Source organism: Capra hircus (assembly GCF_001704415.2).
Source record: "Capra hircus breed San Clemente chromosome X unlocalized genomic scaffold, ASM170441v1, whole genome shotgun sequence".
NCBI classification, from domain to species: domain Eukaryota; kingdom Metazoa; phylum Chordata; class Mammalia; order Artiodactyla; family Bovidae; genus Capra; species Capra hircus.
Window position 1 is genome coordinate 64,293,767 of NW_017189516.1, and position 7,582 is coordinate 64,301,348.

Here is a 7,582-nt window from a genome sequence, read left to right on the forward strand (position 1 = left end):
GTCATGTTTTTCAAGTCAGTTGAAAGGACTTGTTTGCATAGATAAAGTTTTGTGTATTTGCAGTTATTGGAAAATTATTTTGTTTCCAGTAACTTGTGAGTTCAGTCCATTCTGGATATTCTTTCCCAAGGTGTCCGTTCAAAAATTAATCCAATTTGTCTTGCCCTTTAATATTTGTTTGCATGCACATGTGCTATGTACCAAATAACACCTTTTCTAATGTACACACACAGAGGACCCAAAAATTCACCCAAACTCTTCTGTTCTATCGGTGACAGTATACACTTTAGTTCACTTCGGTCGCTCAGTCGTGTCCGACTCTTGGTGACCCCATGAATCACAGCACGCCAGCCCTCCCTGTCCATCACCATCTCCCGGAGTTTACTCAAACTCATGTGCATCAAGTCAGTGATGCCATCCAGCCATCTCATCCTCTGGTGTCCCCTTCTCCTCCTGCCCCCAATCCCTCCCAGCCTCAGAGTCTTTTCCAGTAAGTCAGCTCTTCGCATGAGGTGGCCAAAGTACTGGAGTTTCAGCTTTAGCATCAGTCCTTCCAAGGAACACCCAGGGCTGATGTCCTTTAGAATGGACTGGCTGGATCTCCTTGCAGTCCAAGGGACGCTCAAGAGTCTTCTCCAACACCTAGTTCAAAAGCATCAATTCTTCGGCGCTCAGCTTTCTTCACAGTCCAACTCTGGCATCCATACATGACCATTGGAAAAACGATAGCCTTGACTAAACAGACTTTTGTTGGCAAAGTAATGTCTCTGTTTTTCAATATGCTGTCTATGTTGGTCATAACTTTTCTTCCAAGGAGTAAGTGTCTTCTAATTTCATGGCTGCAGTCACCATCTGCAGTGATTTTGAAGTCCAAAAAGATAAAGTCTGACACTGTTTCCACTGTTTCCCCAACTGTTTCCCAGGAAGTGATGGGACCAGATGCAATGATCTTTGTTTTCTGAATGTTGTGCTTTAAGCCAACTTTTTCACTGTCCTCTTTCACTTTCATCAAGAGGCTTTTTAGTTCCTCTTCACTTTCTGCCATAAGGGTGGTGTTATCTGCATATCTGAGGTTATTGATATTTCTCCCAGCAATCTTGATTCCAGCTTGTGCTTCTTCCAGCCCAGGGTTTCTCATGATGTACTCTGCATGTAAGGTAAATAAGCAGGGTGACAATATACAGTCTTGACATACTCCTTTTCCTATTTGGAGCCAGTCTGTTGTTCCATGTCCAGTTCTAACTGTTGCTTCCTGACCTGCATACAGGTTTCTCAAGAGGCAGGTCAGGTGGTCTGGTATTCCTATCTCTTTCAGAATTTTCCACAGTTTAAATCCTAGATTATAGTTAAACAAAACCCAGAGTATTTTTAATTATTGATGGGGCCTCATCCAAAACTTAACACCTGGAGTGGCATATCAAGAATTTTTCCGTGGACTAGGATGAGCCTCCCAGTGCCATGGGATAAAAGTTAATCACGAAACGTCTCCAAAATATTGGCTAAATTCTTGACCAAGAGGGGAAGACCTGAGAAATGGAATCAGCAACTGCAGACCTCCAGCATGAGCTGGTGAGCCCTGAGGAAGGAGAATACTTGCCATCTAGTAGCCATCAGATTACAGCAACTCCCTATGTTGAACCCAGAGGAAACGCTGAGAACATGGGACCACAGGCCCTCAGATGGCTGACGTACATACCAAGAAAATGTTTGTAATCAGGCCTGACTCTTGCACCTTTCCATACATGGAAAAGTGCTAAAGTCTGTAACTTGAAACTCTGCCTCCTGGATTTCAAGTTCAGTATTTCTAAGTTGACAGCAGCAGAGACTTTACAGGAACAAACAAAAAGAAGAGAAATCCAACATATAAAACACTGGCACCGATGGGAGACACTCATAGAAAGATCCATCTGGCAAAGCAGAAAGTTTGTTGACCTCTTTTTCCACAAGATTGTGGAATGTGTTTTGACAGTAGGGAATTCTTCTTCTTCTTCTCTTTAATTAATCTATTTATTTTAATTGGAGGCAATTACTTTACAATATTGTAGTGGGTTTTGCCATACATTGACATGACCCTGCCATGGGTGTACATGTGTCCCCCATCCTGAACCCCCCTCCCACATTCCTCCTCATACAATCCCACAGGGTCATCCCTGTACACCAGCCCTGAACACCCTGTCTCATGCATCAAACCTGGACTGCTGATCTGTTTCACATATGGTAACATACATGTTTCAATGCTATTCTCTCAAATGATCCCACCCTCGCCGTCTCCCACAGAGTCCAAAAGTCTGTTCTTTACATCTGTGTCTCTTTTATTGTCTCACATATAGGATCATCATTGCCATCTTTCTAAATTCCATATATTTGAGTTAATATACTGTATTGGTGTTTTGCTTTCTGGCTTACTTCCCTCTGTATAATAGGCTCCAGTTTCAGAAACCTCATTAGAACTGATTCAAATGCATTCTTTTTAATAGCTGAGTAATATTCTATTGGGTATATGTACCACAGCTTTCTTTTCCATTCATCTGCCCATGGACATCTAGGTTGCTTCCATGTCCTGGCTATTGTAAACAGTGCTGCAATGAACATTGGGGTACACGTGTCTCGTTCAATTCTGGTTTCCTCAGTGTGAATGCCCAGAAGTGGGATTGCTGGGTCATATTGCAGTTCTATTTCCAGATTTTTAAAGAATCTCCATGCTGTTCTCAATAGTGGCTGTACTAGTTTGAATCCCCATCAAGAGTGTAAGAACGGTCCCTTTTCTCCACACCCACTCCAGCGTTTATTGTTTGTAGACATTTTGATAGTAGACATTGTGAGTGGTGTGAGATGGTACTTCATTGTGGTTTTGATTTGCATTTATCTGATAATGAGTGATGTTGAGCATACTTTCATGTGTTTGTTAGCTGTCTGTATGTCTTCTTTGGAGAAATGTCTGTTTAGTTCTTTGGCCCATTTTTTTGATTGGGTCGCTTAATTTTCTAGAATTGAGGTGTATGAGCTGCTTGTATATTTTTGAGATTAATTCTTTGTCAGTTGCTTCATCTGCTATTATTTTCTCCCATTCTGAAGGCTGTCTTTTCACCTTGCTTAAAGTTTCCTTCATTGTGGAAAACTTTTAAGTTTAATTAGGTCCCATTTGTTTATTTTTGTTTTTATTTACATTACTCTGGGAGGTGAGTCATGGAGGATCCTGCTGTGATTTATGTCAGAGAGTGTTTTGCCTGTGTTTTCCTCTTATGAGTTTTATAGTTTCTGGTCTTTTAATCCATTTAGATCTTTAATCCATTTTGAGTTATTTTCATGTATGGTTTTAGAAAGTGTTCTAGTTTCATTCTTGTACAAGTGGTTTACCAGTTTTCCCAGCACCACTTGTTAAAGAGATTGTCTTTTCTCCATTGTATATTTTTGCCTCCCTTGTCAAAAATTGGTTATCCATATGTGCATGGATTTATCTCTGGGCTTTCTATTTTATTCCATTGATCTATATTTCTGTCTTTGTGTCAGTACCACCGTGGTTGTAGCTTTGTAATATAGTCTGAAGTCAGGAAGATTGATTCCTCCAGTTCCATTCTTCTTTCTCAAGATTGCTTTGGCTAGTAGAGGTTTTTTTGTACTTCCATACAAATTGTGAAATTATTTCCTCTAGTTCTGTGAAAAATACCATTGGGAGCTTGATAGGGATTGCATTGATTCTATAGATTGCTTTGGGTAGTATACTCATTTTCACTATATTGATTCATATGCTCCATGAACATGGTATATTTCTCCATTTATTTGTGTCATTTCCCATTTCTTTCATCAGTGTTTTATAGGTTTCTATATATCAGACTTTTGTTTCTTTAGGTAGATTTATTCCTAAGTATTTTATTCTTTTCTTTGCAATGGTGAATAGAATTGTTTCCTTAATTTCTTTTTCTGTTTTTTTTTTTTTTTCATTGTTAGTGTATAGGAATGGAAGGGATTTCTGTGAGTTAGTATTATATCCTGCAAATTTACTATGTTCATTGAATAGCTCTAGAAATTTTCTGGTGGTGTCTTTAGGGTTTTCTATGTAGAGTATCATGTCATCTGCAAACAGTGAGAGTTTTCCTTTTTCTATTCCAATCTGGACTCTTTTTATTTCTTTTTCTTTTCTAATTGCTGTGGCTAAAACTTTCAAAACTATGTTGAATAGTAGCAGTGAGAGTGGGCACCCTTTTCTTGTACCTGACTTTAGGGGAAATGCTTTCAATTTTTCACCATTGAGGAGAATGTTTGCTGTGGGTTTATCATATATGGCTTTTACTGTGTTGAGGTATGTTGCTTCTATGCCTGCTTTCTGGAGAGTTTTTAATCATAAATGCATGTTGAATTTTGTCAAAGGCTTTCTCTACATCTATTGAGATGGTTTTTATCTTTCAATTTGTTAATGTGGTTTTTATCTTTCAATTTGTTCACATTGACTGATTTGTGAATACTGAAGAATACTTGCATCCCTGGGATAAAGCCCACTTGGTCATGATGCACGATCTTTGTAATATGTTGTTGGATTCTGTTTGCTAGAATTTTGTTCAGAATTTTTGCATCTATGTTCATCAGTGATGTTGGCCTTTAGTTTTCTTTTCTTTTCTTTTTTTTTTTTTTTTTTGGTGGCATTGTTATCTGGTTTTGGTATTAGGGTGATGGTAGCCTCATAGAATGAATTTACCTTTCTCTGCAATTTTCTGGAAGAGTTTAAGTAGGATAGGTTTTAGCTCTTCTCTAAATTTTTGGTAGATTTCACCTGTGAAGCCATCTGGTCCTGGGCTTTTGTTTGTTGGAAGATTTTTTATTACAGTTTTGATTTCCGTGCTTGTGATGGGTCTGTTAAGTTTTTCTATTTCTTCCTGGTTCAGTTTTGGAAGAATTTCACTTTTCTAAGAATTCGTCCATTTCTTCCAAGTTGTCCATTTTATTGGCATATACTTGCTGATAGTAGTCTCTTATGATCCTTTGTATTTCTGTGTTGTTTGTTGTGATTTCTCCACTTTCATTTCTAATTTTCTTAATTTGATTCTTCTCTCTTTTTTTTCTTGAGAAATCTGGAAAATGGCTTGTCTATTTTATTTATCTTCTCAAAGAACCAGCTTTTAGTTTTGTTGGTTTTTGCTATAGTCTCCTTTGTTTCTTTTTCATTTATTTCTGCCCTAATTTTCATGATTTCTTTCCTTCTACTAACACTGGGGTTCTTTATTTCTTCTTTTTCTAGTTGCTTTAGGCATAAAGTTAGGTTATTTATTTGATTTTTCTCTTGTTTCTTGGGGTAAGCTTGTATTGCTATGAACCTTCCCTTAGCACTGCGTTTACTGAATCCCATAGGTTTGGGGTTGCTGTGTTTTCATTTCCATTCATTGCTACCCAAATTTTGATTTCTTTTTGATTTCTTCTGTGATTTGTTGGTTATTCAGAAGTGTGTTGTGTAGCCTCCATACGTTTATATTCTCAAGGGTTTTTTCCTCCATAGTTGACAAGTAATCTACTTCATTGTGATCAGAAAAGATGCTTGTAATGATTTCTTTTTTTTTTTTTTTAATTTACCAAGGCTAGATTTATGGCCCAGTATGTGATTTATCCTGGAGAAGGTTCCGTATGACTTGAGAAAAAGGTGAAATTCGTTGTTTTGGGGTGAAATGCCCTATAGATATCAGTTAGGTCTAACTGGTCCATTGCATCACCTAAAGTTTGTGTTTCCTTGCTAATTTTCTGTTAGTTGATCTATCCATAGGTGTGAGTGGGGTATTAAAGTCTCCCACTATTATTGTGTTTCTGTTAATTTCCCCTTTCATACTTGTTAGCATTTGCCTTACAAATTGTGGTGATCCTATTTTGGATGCATATAGATTTATAATTGTTATATCTTCCTCTTGGATTGATCCTTTGGTCATTATGTAGTGCCCTTCTTTGTCTCTTTTCTCGGCCTTTATTTCAAAGTCTATTTTATCTGATATGAGTATTGCTACTCCTGCTTTCTTTTGGTCTCCATATGCGTGAAATACCTTTCCCCAGCCCTTCACTTTCAGTCTGTATGTGTCCCTTGTTTTGAGGTGGGTCTCTTGTAGACAGCATATATAAGTGTCTTCTTTTGTATCCATTCAGCCAGTGTTTGTCTTTTGGCTGGAGCATTCAACTAACTCATTTACACTTAAGGTAATTATTTATAAGTATGATTCCATTGCCATTTACTTTGTTGTTTTGGATTTGAGTTTATAAACCTTTTCTGGGTTTCCTGTCTTGAGAAGATCCTTTAGCATTTGTTGAAGAGCTGGTTTGGTGGTGCTGAATTCTCTCAGCTTTTGCTTGTCTGTGAAGCTTTTGATTTCTCCTCCATATCTGAATGAGATCCTTGCTGGGTATAGTAATGTTGGATGTCGGTTTCTCTTTCATCACTTTAAGTATGTCCTCCCATTCCCTTCTGGCCTGAAGAGTTTCTATTGAAAGATCAGCTATCATCCTTTTGCGAATGCCTTTGTGTGTTATTTGTTGCTTTTCCCTTGCTGCTTTTAATATTTGCTCTTTGTGTTTGATCTTTGTTAATTTGAATAATTTTGGATAATATGTGTCTTGGGATGTTTCTGCTTGGGTTTATCCTGTTTGAGACCCTCTGTGTTTCTTGGACTTGGGTGGCTATTTCCTTCCCCATTTTAGGGAAGTTATCAACTGTTATCTCCTCAAGTATTTTCTCATGACCTTTCTTTTTGTCTTCTTCTTCTGGGACTCCTATAAGTTGAATGTTGGGGTGTCTAACATTGTCCTGGAGGTCTCTGATGTTGTCCTCATTTCTTTCTTTTTTCCTCTCTGTGTCATGTATTTCCACCATTCTATCTCCCACCTCACTTATCCTATCTCTGCTTCAGTTATTCTACTGTTGGTTCCCTCCAGAGTGCTTTTTATATCAGTTATTGCATTATTCATTATTGATTGACTCTTTTTTCATTTAGAACTTCCCTGGTGGCTCAGAGGTTAAAGCGTCTGCCTGCAATGCAGGAGACCCAGGTTCGATCCCTGGGTCGGGAAGATCCCCTGGAGAAGGAAATGGCAACCCACTCCTGTATTCTTGCCTGGAGAATCCCATGGACGGAGGAACCTAGTGGGCTACAGTCCACGGGGTCACAAAGAGTTGGACATGACTGAGCGACTTCACTTTCACTTTCTTTCTTTCTTTTTTATTTCTTCTAGGTCCTTGTTAAGTATTTCTTGCATCTTCTCAATCCTTGCCTCTTGTCTATTTATCTGTAACTCCATTTTGTTTTTGAGACTTTGGATATTCTTTACTATCATTATTCTGAATTCTTTTTCAGACAGACTCCCTATCTCCTCCTCTTTTGTTTGGTTTGGTGGACATTTATCATGTTCCTTTACCTGCTGAATATTTCTCTGCCTTTTCATTTTGTTTAGATTGCTCTGTTTGGGGTGGCCTGTTGTAGGCTGAAGTTTGTGGTTCCTCCTTATTGTGGAGGTTGCTCCCTGTGGGTGGGTTTCGACTAGTGGCTTGTCAAAACTTCCTGGTTAGGGATGCTTGAGTTGGTGTTCTGGTGGGTGGAGATGGATCTCTTGTCTC

At 38.4% G+C, this 7,582-nt stretch overlaps 1 non-coding gene across 1 annotated transcript; it reads left to right on the plus strand.

Annotated features, from left to right (window-relative positions):
- The first annotated feature begins 6,966 nt into the window (after positions 1–6,966).
- On the plus strand, positions 6,967–7,038 carry TRNAC-GCA. Its single transcript has one exon. It is a non-coding gene; the product is annotated as a tRNA-Cys (tRNA).
- Positions 7,039–7,582: the final 544 nt, after the last annotated feature.